Below are 12197 nucleotides of genomic sequence, written 5' to 3'. Positions count from 1 at the left end.
CGACACCAAGTGCTAAAATAACTCAGCACCAACTAGAGCTATAGTAAATCGACAACAACATGAACAATGAACAAAAATGAGTAGGATAACAAGGCAACCTAGGATGCTTCTCCATCATCACTAGATCATAATAATATTAGACTTGCTATTTGGTGGACATGGCCTAGGGATTGGGTGAACTAGGTTAAATCTTGGTGTCTTGTGTTCTCTTCTATATGATCGATTATTTTTTAATATTGGTTATATTTGTACCTTACTATTATTTCTATCTTAAGTTAATCCTAACATGGCATTTCTCAAAAGTGGTTAAAATAGCCAATTAGAACAATGGTTTGTGAGTTATGGCCTTTCAAATTTAGGCTACCCAAAATATCTAAAATAATTATCAAAGGTGTATTTTGCCAAATCTATATGTATTGCTAGGGTCTATTAGCCCTAGGTATTAAGTTTCAATGTCTAGAACCTTCCTGAGTAGCATAAAATTTCCTATTTAAGAAAGGCCACAACATTGTTTAGAACAACTCTAGGTTGTATTTTATAGCTTAGTATTATAGATTATTGCAATCAAGGCACCCATGTGGCTTAGCATATTGCACTTTTGAATTCTGTAATTTTGCATTCATAGTGCAAATAAGAAGTCCATATTTTGTTCTAGCATTTGCTATTGTTTGTTTATTTTTGTTATGAGTTTATGGTTTTAAGGGGAGCACCCTTCATCAAGTGGTATCAAAGCTAGAGTTCTTGAGTGTGTGGATAGATTGCCGACTCTGAGGTAGTTCATACTAGGACCATGGTTTGGACTGAGCTTGTAGACAAATTACTGATTGTGAGGTAGTTTGCACTAGGATTTCAGCAGAAGTGCAAAAATGCCTCCATAAAGAGAGCATGGCAGAAGAGTTGTAGGTGTTACACTTCAAGATTTTAGAGCCCTCCAAAGACAAATGCAAGCATTTGAAGAACAAATGTATAGAGGAATAAATCTTCCTATAAGAGATGAAAGTGAGGATGAGGATGAAGTAGAAGAAAATGCCGAAGCAGAGACAATTCTAAACTGAGAGGAAGAGTAGATTTTAGGGCCATCTCTAATATTAGAAAAAGACCTAGTTTTAAAGTTCCCATATTTATAGGAAATCTTAACTTGGAGGAGTTAATTAATTGGATAAATGAATTGGAAGAGTACTTTTAGAATGAAGATATTGAGGATCTTGATAGGGTGAAGTTTGCGAAGGAAAAACTAAAGGGACATGCAAAGATCTGGTGGTCAAAGGTTCAATTGGAGCAAAAAAAAGGGAAAGGTCAAAATCACTAGATGCAATTGGATGATAGATAATCTGAAGCAAAAATTCATTCTTGTAGATTATGAGCTTGATCTATTGAAGAAAATGCAATGGTTGAGGGAAGCGGGAAAATCTATTCAAGTGTATATTGAAGAGTTCTACCAAGTTCTTATTAGAACCAACCATGCAAAAGCTAATAAGAAGAAAGTGTCTTGTTATCTTAATGGGTTAAGGCCAAGTATTTAGGATGAACTGAGTCTAGCTTGAATGAATAGTATTGAGGAGGCATACTAGATTTTCCCTAAGAGTTGAGGAGAAATTGAGCAAGAAATTTGACAACAAGAATAGTGGAAGAGGTTGTAGTGGAAGATCTAGGAAACAATCCTATGGAGGTCATAATGATGATTAGAAGAACAAGGATGAGGGTGGGTGTAGTAGTTAGAATGAGAAGGGAAAAAATTCCAATTCTTTCCATGATCAGAACAATAGAGATTAGAGAGGAAGAGGTAGAGGACAAGGATCTAGAAGAAGAGTCTTCTGTGGGAAATGTTTTCTTTGTAGAGAAGAGGGGCATAGAGTATTTGAATGTTTCCAGCATTAAGGAAAGACAAACCAAAGAACAAAAGGGAAAACCAAAGTTGGACATGTTAATGAAAATTCTAGATTCTCATATTCTGAAGATGTTGAAAGAGGAGAAGTCCTAGTTAACAGAAGAGTCATACTAAGTGGTGAGAATGAACTTGATTAAAGAAGGATCTTGTTTTGCAAAAGGTGTAGATGTTAAGATAAGTGTTGTGATGTGATCATTGATGGTAGAAGTACTAAAAATCTAGTGTCAAAAATAATGGTCACCAATTTGAAGCTAAAGAGATAGAAACACCCATATCCATACCATATTGCTTGGGTGTAAGATGACCACAAGATCATAGTCAATGAGTAGTGCTTAGTGAAGGCTATCCTTCAATGGCCTACTTGAAGGAGTGTGGTAGAGGTAAGATCTTTTCATGGACTAGCTAGTTTCTATAGAAATTTCATAAGAGGCTTTAGTAGTATTTGTGGACACTTCACTGAAATAATGAGAGGGGATAGGAAAGAATTTAAGTGGACTATAGGAGCAGATAAGAGTTTTGATCTTTTGAAACAATAAGTTACTGAGTAGCCTATTTAGCACTTCCTAATTTTAACAAGGTATTTCAAGTAGGTTGTGATGCAAGTGGTACTACAATAGGAGCTGTTATGACCCAAGATGGTGGACCTATTGCTTATTTTAGTGAGAAGTTGAGTGATGCAAAAAGAATTTTTTTTTTTATGATCAGAAATTTTATGTGATAGTTCAAGCATTGAAGAAGTGGACACACTATCTTCTTCCAAACAAGTCTATTTTGTATACTAATCATCAAGCTTTACAATATTTGAATACTCAAGGAAAATTAAACCAAAGGCATTTAAAGTGGGTTGAGTTTTTGAAACAAAGGAGTGGGAAGTCTAACAAGTTTGTAGGTGCTCTTAGTAGAAGACAACTTTTGCTGACAATAACATAGATCGAGGTGGTTGGGTTCAGGGAACTCAATACTTTGTATCCAAATAATCCTAATTTTGGTGAAGTGTGGAAGGCTTGCATAGAACCCGTTACACTTGACAAGACAAAGTGGTTGAATTTCATGATCCAAGATGGTATGTTGTTCAAAGGAAGTCAATTGTGCATTCCAACAAGTTCGATGAGAGAGAATCTCATCAAGGAGAAGCATAGTGAAGGATTGCCTAGACATTTTCATAGTTATAAGACCATTTCTTTGGTTGTTGAGAATTAATATTGGCCATAGTTGCAACAAGATGTGAAGAAGTTTTTACAAAGTTGCAAAGTATGTTAGATGGCAAAAGAAGTGAAGCATATAGGGTTGTATTAGCCATTACCTATACCAAAGAATCCATGGGAGGATGTTAGCATGGATTTTTTTCTTGGATTATTGAGGACTTAGTGAGGGCATGATTCTATTTTTGTGTTGGTTGAATGACACATTTTATTCCTTTCAAGAAGACTAGTGATGTTGTTCATGTAGCAATTTTTTTCAGAGAAGTGGTGACAATATATGGTCTGCCAAAGAGAATTGTTTTAGATCAAGATACAAAATTTGTTGTGTATTTTTGGCATACATTGTTGAAGAAATTGAAGATAGAGTTGAAGTTTAGTTCATCACATCATCCATAGAGTAATGGATTGATATAAGTTGGTAATCATAGTTCTGGAAACATGTTGAGATGTTTGGTTGGAGAAAAGCCAAAAGGATCCGATAAGATTTTATCATATGCATAATTTACATATAATAATTCTGTCAACAAGAGTACTTGCAAATCACTATTTCAAATTGTATATGGGAGTATTCATAGAAATTCTTCTTAATTGAGGTAGTTGGATAAAGTAGAGATAAGTAATACTAAAGCAGAAGAATTTACTTAACATTTGAAGAACATCGATGAGGAGGTGAGGAAGCACATCATAAAGATGAATACATAGTATAAAGCTAAGGAAGATGTAAACAAGAGGTATAATAAATTTTAGATTGGAGATGAAGCCATGGTTAATTTGAGAAAGGAGCATCTTCCAGTAGGTACATATAATGAGCTAAAGATGAAGAAGTTTGGACCATGCAAGATAGTGAAAAGGCATGATTTTGGAAATGCTTATGAAGTGGAGTTTCCTAGTGAATTGAATATTTCACCAGTATTTAACATTTTAGATTTAATAGAGTGTTATAAAGGAGGAGATGGAGATGAAGTTGTAGAAGCACAATGGAGTATTCCAGTAGCTAGTTTGGCTACAAAGGAAATTGAGGAGATACTAGATAGTCATGTTTGTAAAAGTAGAATAACATAACTTATGAAGAATACCTAGTCAAATAAAAAGGGAGGATAGTAGAGGATTCATCATGGCTAGAAAGAGAGGAGGTTAATTGTCTTGGTTTTCCTTTAAACACTTGAGATGTGATGGGGTCACTTCTAAAAATTACCCTAGGTGTCTGATGTAGGAACATCCTGGATGTAAGAGCAATCTTGCATCACAAAAAAAATATTTTCTTTTCAGTCTTTTCTATTTTAATAATGACTAGTAGATAGAGTGGTTACTATTTATGGGAACTAGCTATTTTTAGCAAGGTTTTCATATGAGCTTGGAATATTCTCATTTTCTACATGAAGGTTCATTCTAGAGTTATAAGCCTACAATAAAAATAGCATTTCTCCAACTTGTGTATTGGAGAAGTTATTGTTGATTTTCAGTGGAAAAATGTGTACAAAATTGTATAGGCTCACCATTGGAGGCCTTAGAGTGCTTGGATGAGGTCTGAAAACTTGATAGAAGGGCACTACCATGGCTTTGAGCCTATATATTAGGAGCTAGTGTTTCTGAAAAGTGATTATAATAGCCAATCAAAGCATTGGTTCATGAGTTATGGCCTTTCAAAGTTGGGCTACTTGAAATATCTAAAATAATTGTGAAAGATGTATTTGGCCAACTCTATATGTATTGTTAGGGTCTTTCGGCCTTAGGTATTAAGTTTCAATGTCTAGAACCTTCTTGGGTGGCATAAAATTTCCTATTTATGAAAGGCCTAAACATTCTCTAGAACAACTTTAGGTGTTAGTTCATAGCTTAGTATTGCAGATTACTACAATGAAGGCACTCGTGGATTAGCATATTGCACTTTTAAATTTTGTAATTTTGCATTTGTAGGGAAAGTAAAAAGTCCATTTTTTTTCTCATATTTCCTATTATTTCTTTGTTTCTATTATGAGTTTATAGTTTTGAGGGGAGCACCCTTCATTAACATGCATTAATTGTTCAGCATGAACTAAGTTCTAACTTGTAAATAAATTAAGTGTGTCAACATTCATATGTCAAAACCAATCTGAGATCAACAATCTTCCCCTTTGACATGAGTGACAATAACGCTTGGTCATGCATGAATGATCTTAACTTATGAGCATAACCTAGATAATCACTATCTTTGTTTGACATGTGTACAAAATTTTGTAAAACTTGACTTAATAGTTGTTACCATTTTTAATCAGTATGAAAAAATGAATAATGACATTGACTAGTCTCTTTTCCTCTAGGGTGATGGCCCCAATGTATTTAACATCCTTATGTTTGATTTGTTAAAGGCCATGCATGCATGATAGGGATACATAAAAATAATCAATCATGTCTCATCTCCTTTATGCCTAAGTTCTTTAACCTTTTGAAATAAACTGTCTTATGCTTGCACTTAAGATTTAAGTTGTGACCTTGCAATTAATGCTCATTCACATGATCATGAGAAATAATGGTTTAACTCTCAAAATGGTGGCGATGGTATGACATAGTCATCACACAGTTAATTACATGTTTGAGTGGTCAAAAAAAGTCAAGCTAACAAGGGATTAAAGATGGCGATGCTACAAATTTTTTGTTCACACAGTTACAGGTGGTTAAGCTTAATCATGGGTTTAAGTTCCAAAATAACACATGCCTAGTTGCTTGATCATAAGGTTAAAGATCTAGTTAAACTTTCAAGCTGCAACAATGCACTAAGGAAGAAACAAGTCAATGAAATGACTAGTCACCTGATCGCAAGATTAAATGCTAAGGTCAAGATATAAGTCATGAAGCACCAATTCCATTTGATTACAAGGTCCCTTAGAGCTAAAAAGTAATTGGGGTTAAGGCTACAAACATGCAAAGGCCTTTGTTTGCATGTCCACAAGGGTTTAAAGCTAATAACGAGTTAAGCATGTGAAGCGGTGGAGAGGAGACATGTAGCATTGTGGGCCCTATTTTGACTATTGAAAGAGACGATCATGCATCTTCCTAGTTGTGCAATCATAGATAGATCAATTGTCATTTTTATGTCACTAACAAAAGAAGAAATGAGGTTACAAAAAGTGACATAATGAGAAGTTGATAATGTACTAGTGGGCCCATTTTTCAATAGCAATTCATATGCCTTTGTCACAAGATCACAATGAGTGAATTGTGACCTAAGGTTAAGGTTTTGATGTGGTGATGCCTATCATGCTTGGTCACAAGGGTTAATAGTTGAGTCAAAATATAAGTTGTGAACCTATGATCTCATACCTTTTCAGTTAGTAGTCAACATTCAAACTTGGTGCAACACCATAGCTAGAATCTAATGATCACATAATATGCTATGAGGTTGCGACATGGTTAGTGTTTTTGTTGGTCACATGATCATAGTTAAAAACAATGTTAAGGGTTTAACTATGGTGATAAAGTTACTGAGTTGTGATCGTAGCATTGAGAGATCGGGGGTCAATGTTTGAAGTTGACTTTTCAACTATTATATTTGTAATTTCTCTAGGCAGTTAGTTAAGAATTTAACTAAAGGCGGTGAGAAATTATAGGTTCAAGTTGTAGAGCTAGAAAAAGAAAATGAAGATCTAATCCTGGATAAAGAAAAGCTAAGAGATCGAAAGGAAGGATCAGATATTTTGAATGACCCCAGGGAAGAAATGAACATGGTAAGAGTAGTTAGAGATATCATGACTCTATCAACTGATCCAGTTGAGGAATTTCATGATGAAAGGAAAAGACAAATAAAATTGGTTAAAGAACTCCTAGAATTAGTACCACCTTGCATTTTCATGATCATTTTCCTAATTTTACCCAAATACAGAGAATGCAGAATGTAAATTAAAACTATAACTTTCTAAAATATCTGTATTCTTCCAATAGTTTTTTTGACATGTGACCCTCCCATCTAAAGCTGGTTACAATTCTTCTCTTTATAAGGATCTCCCAAATGTGGAAATGGGGTTTGGTTGGTTGAATCATCAGAGTTTTAGATGCAAAACTGATGTTGTCATGATCTCTTATGATTCCTTCATAGGTTTTTGTGCAGGACACCTAGGCATTAGGATATTGAAGAAGATCCCAACGGATATTTTAATAATTTAATGTAAACCCATATGTTTGGGTGTCGTATTCCATGTAATGGAATAAATTGTAATGACCAAGAGAAATAAAATTGTGAAGTTGTCATTTAGTTGTCATTCAAGACCTAGATCAGTGAAAAGGTAAAATTTGTATAAAAAACTTTGAAAATTCTAGAAATCATGTATAAGGTCTTAAATATGTTATTTTGGCATGTCTAGGGTTTTTTAACAAATTGTGGCATCATTATTTATTAAGTTCCACAAAAGTTGTTAGAATGCATAAAAAATGTAAAGCATGAAACAATGAAAAAATGCATTAAAAGTTGTCAAAAGGAAGATGAAAGCTCATAAGGGTAGTTAAGTAGTTTCTAACTACCTAAATTTGTATAAATATTATGTATTGGTTGAACCAAATCATATTGGAGAGAATAGAGAAAGTGGAGAACATTTTGGAACAATTAAGTGAGTTTGAATCTCTCATTCTGTTTTTTTTTTTTTTTGTTAAGTTTCTATTTCCAAGACTTTTATGTCCATGTACAGCCTAGAAACCCTATGTATTTATAATGGTTATATAATATTATGAATCCTATTTCTTATTCTTTTGGTCTGATCAATTTATATTAACTTTGGAGGAAGTTATGAGGTTCTTGGTGGAAGTTAGTATTTGCAGATTCAAGATTTTTGAGAATAGTCATATTAAAATGCATGGTAAAAATGTATATTGAAGATTTAAAAACTCTAATTACATTAATTGAAAAGATATTTTATATTTTATTTCCTTTTAGTTTGGTTCAATTTTATGATGATTTGTGGAATTTATGACCATTTTAATGAAGATTGATTTTAAACCCTCTTCAATGGAGTTGTAGGTAAAGAGTTGTAATTCTATAATGATTTATAGATTATAAAAATAAATGGATTACAGATCATGAAACTAGAATCACAAAGGATGAATTAGAAATTGATTTGGTTTCATTTTAATTTCTTTTGAGAAAGATATCAGATGCCCTAGGCAGGAGTACAAGTTTTGTTACTGGTTTATGACAACAAAAGTGGTACTTGGTACATAGATGATAACTTGTATTGTATTGATTGGATTGGACTAATATTTGGATATATCTTAATATTTCTAGTGTTTGAAGACTCTTTTAAAGGGTTTTTGATGAAAATATCATAAAAAAAAGTTATGAATGATATTCTATGGAATAGAAATTAGACTATGCAAATGGTAAAGAATTGATGTTTTGTGTTAAAACATCATGTGTTTTGCCTCATGAGATGCCTCTATATAATGAAATTATTTCCTAGATATTAAAGGATGAGCATGTATCCAAATTATTTTTTTATTTTTATGATCTCTTTGCATCAAATTGGTATCAGAGCTCAGAAGATTCTAAGCATGTAGATGCAATCTACATGAGGTAGTGTTGGGTTGTTTTGGATTTTTGGTATGAAGTTTGTGGTTGTAGATTGGTGCCGGTTCACTCAAATACAAATGGGTGGGTAGGAAGGTCTACCAAAGGACCATGGGATATGATCCAAGGCTAGATATTGGTCTTTTGTGTGTTTCCAATAAACTGGGGAGAGAGACACGATGGGACTCCCAAGTGAGGGATAAAGGTTGTTGTGATGTGGCATGGGCGCATGGACTATGTAATGGAAAAAGCACAATTGAAGGTGACCAACATAACTCCATTGATGGGACTGATTAGAAAAAGAGGAAGTATTAGAGACATTGATGTAGTGATAATGATGAAGAGGCGAAGATAGTTGCAAATTTTCACCTAAGCATTTCCATGGGACATGGAAAATTTTAAAGCTTAGGAGTATGGTGCAGGAGCACCTAGGCATTTGGATATTGAAGATGATCCTAAAGGATATTTTAATAATTTAATGTAAATACATATGTTTGGATGTGGTGTTCCATGTAATGGAATAAATTGTAATGCCTAAGGGCAATAAAAATGTGAAGTTGTCATTAAGTTGTCATTCAAGACCTAGATTGGTGAAAAGGTCAAATTTGTATAAAAAGATTTGAAAATGTTAGAAATCATGTATAAGGTATTAAATATGTTGTTTTGAAATGTCTAGGATGTTTTTACAAATTGTGGAGTCATTTTTTATTAAGTACCACAAAAGTTTTCAAAATGCATAAAAGTTGTAAAGCATGAAACAATGCAAAAATGCATTAAAAGTTCTCCAAAGGAAGATGAAAGGTCATAAGGGTAGTTAAGTAGTTTCTAATTACCTAAATATTTATAAATATTATGTATTGGTTGAACCAAATCATATTGGAGAGAATAGAGAAAGGGGAGAACATTTTGGAACAATTAAGCGAGCTTGAATCTCTTATTTTGATTGGTTTTTTTTTGTTAAGTTGCTGTTTCTAGGCCTTTTATAGCCATGTAAAGCCTAGAAACCCTATATATTTATAATGGTTAGATAATGTAATTAATCCTCTTTCTTATGCTTTTGGTTTGATCAATTTGTATTAACTTTGGAGGAAGTTATGAGGTTTTTGGTGGAAGTTAGTATTTGTAGATTCAAGATTTTTGAGAATAGTCATATTAAAATGCATGCTAAAAAAACATATGGAAAATTTGAGAACTATAATTATATCAATTGGAAAGATATTTGAGAAATATTTCATTTTCTTTTGGTTTGGTTCAATTTTATGATGATTTGTGGAATTTATGACATTTTTAATGAAGAATAGTTTTAAACCCTCTTCAATGGAGTTGTAGGCAAAGAGTTGTAATGATATAATGATTTATAGATTGGAAAAATAAATGGATTATAGATCATGAAACTATAATAAAAAAGGATGAATTAGAAATTTATTTGGTTTCATTTTTATTTTTTTGAGAAAGATATTAGATGCCCTAGGCAAGATTACAAATTTTGTTATTGGTTTATGACAAAGAATGTGGATCTTGGCACATAGATCATAACTTGTATTGTATTTATTGGATTGGAACAAGATTTGTATATGATTTAATATTACAAGTGTTTGAAGACTCCTTAAAAGGGTTTTTAATGAAAATATCAGAAAAAAAAAGTTATGAATGATATTCTATGGAATAGAAATCAGACTATGCAAATGTTGAAGAATTGATGTTTTGTGGTAAAACATGTTGTGTTTTGCCTCATGAGATGTGATGAGTCCTGATAGTGCCCTATTTTTATTAATATTTTGCCTCATACATTTCCCACTTCTATGGCATAAAATTCCCTTTTTGCTAAACTATTGATAGGAAATTAGAATATTTAAGTACTTCTCTAAAAGAGGGAAGAATAGTTCCTAAAAGTTATTTATTTTCTGAAAATAACATATTGTGACTGATGCTGCTACAGGAGCTGAGAAAGCTAAGGATGCTAAATAGGGTATTCAGCTAGAAGATCCATTTTGAAGATTTTCATTTTGTTACACTAAGAAATTAGTTTCAAATGGCTCACCTTTGGCCATATTTTATTATAATTAGACTGTTGTATAAATTGTTATATATGGCCTGCGGCCAAAACAAACTATTGTCTATGTTTGGGAAATAGGCCAGTGGCCATTCGAGTTAGTTGTCAACATGGTTAAACACTTTATATTATATAAGAAAATGTGAATCAAAAGACCTATGATCGATAATATATGAAATTCCCTATTTTTGCATCATCCCTGAAATACTGAATTGAGAATGTAGAACTCCTATAGCAGCCAATTTTAAGTCAGTTCTCACCCTGCGTACTAGAGGAGGGCCCCCTCTTGGGAAATTTGGTGAGAATAGTGCATTTTATTTAGTAAGTATTTTCATTTTTGATTTCATGTGTTCCTTTCATCTTTTAATTGTATGCATTTTCAAGAAGTCTGCTATATATTTGATTGAATCTATACAGAGCTTGTCGATTGAGTATCGACTCAGTTGTCTGATGAAGTAATTGGTTGTGATAAGTTATAAAGAAATTGTTTGATATTATCCTATCATTACAAAAATCTATTACTATTTGCCACATTCCTCCTACCACCTGCATTCATCCTTAATACTCACAATATCATTTGTTCTATTCCCTTTACCATATCCTTTCAATTATTGAGTTAAAATACTCCCAATATTCATAACCTCCTGTCGCCATCCATAGTATTCTCTTCCTTCTTTATCATACTTCCTACTACACTCATCGGACTCTCTGTTGCACTATATTAAAACCAATCAGTTAAAAACCTCCTGTCGCTACCATACTTCTTGTCGCAGATGAGCAGATTATAATCCTTAATTAAACCAACCTCCAATCAAACAACAACTTTCGCAATAAACATTCATTGAGATTAATTATCTAAAAGAGTGTGATTAATTACTTATAGGTGTGTTAATAAATACATTGTTTAATTGTTAAAAGGTGTGAACTTTAGATGAATTTAATCCATTTATAAAAAGTATTGTTTAAATCTTAAAACTCATTTTGCAGTAGATGTGCGGTGTGTTTGACTTTTAATTGCTTTGTGTTTAAAAGTTCATTTGTGGTAATTTGATTATTAATTTCTTTATGTTCATTTTTAGTGAATGTCTGGTAGTTTAATTTATTAAGTAGTAATTTGCATTCATAAAACCCTTGATTTATTACTTTCACCCCTTGAGCAAATAGCCGTTATATATCTCAGGAGTTTATGAATCTCGGATTGACATTTGTAAGGGTAATTTTGATTCAATTATATCCATAAAAGGCTATCCTAGTAAACCTCAACTTTACCCAACATTTTTGGCGCTGTTGCCAGGGAGAGATATTAAAGGCGTGAAATTATAATAAGTCAAGATAGGAACAGTGAGCCCTTGAGAAATCTTTAGCAATTGTCAACCTTGCTTAAGATAGTACCTTTGATTTCCATTGCAGTAAATCATTTAGGTGCATGAATAGGCCTAGAGATAGTCAAGGTAGAATTGTTAAGAAGGAATCCGTAGGTAGCTCAAATAATCAAAAATCAAAAAAAGAGAAAAATCCATC

This window comes from Cupressus sempervirens, chromosome 9, assembly GCF_028749045.1.
Source record: "Cupressus sempervirens isolate cs-2001-9-10 chromosome 9, ASM2874904v1, whole genome shotgun sequence".
Classification (NCBI taxonomy): domain Eukaryota; kingdom Viridiplantae; phylum Streptophyta; class Pinopsida; order Cupressales; family Cupressaceae; genus Cupressus; species Cupressus sempervirens.
The sequence above is the reverse complement of the archived record's forward strand: the minus strand, read 5'-3'. Positions refer to the sequence as shown.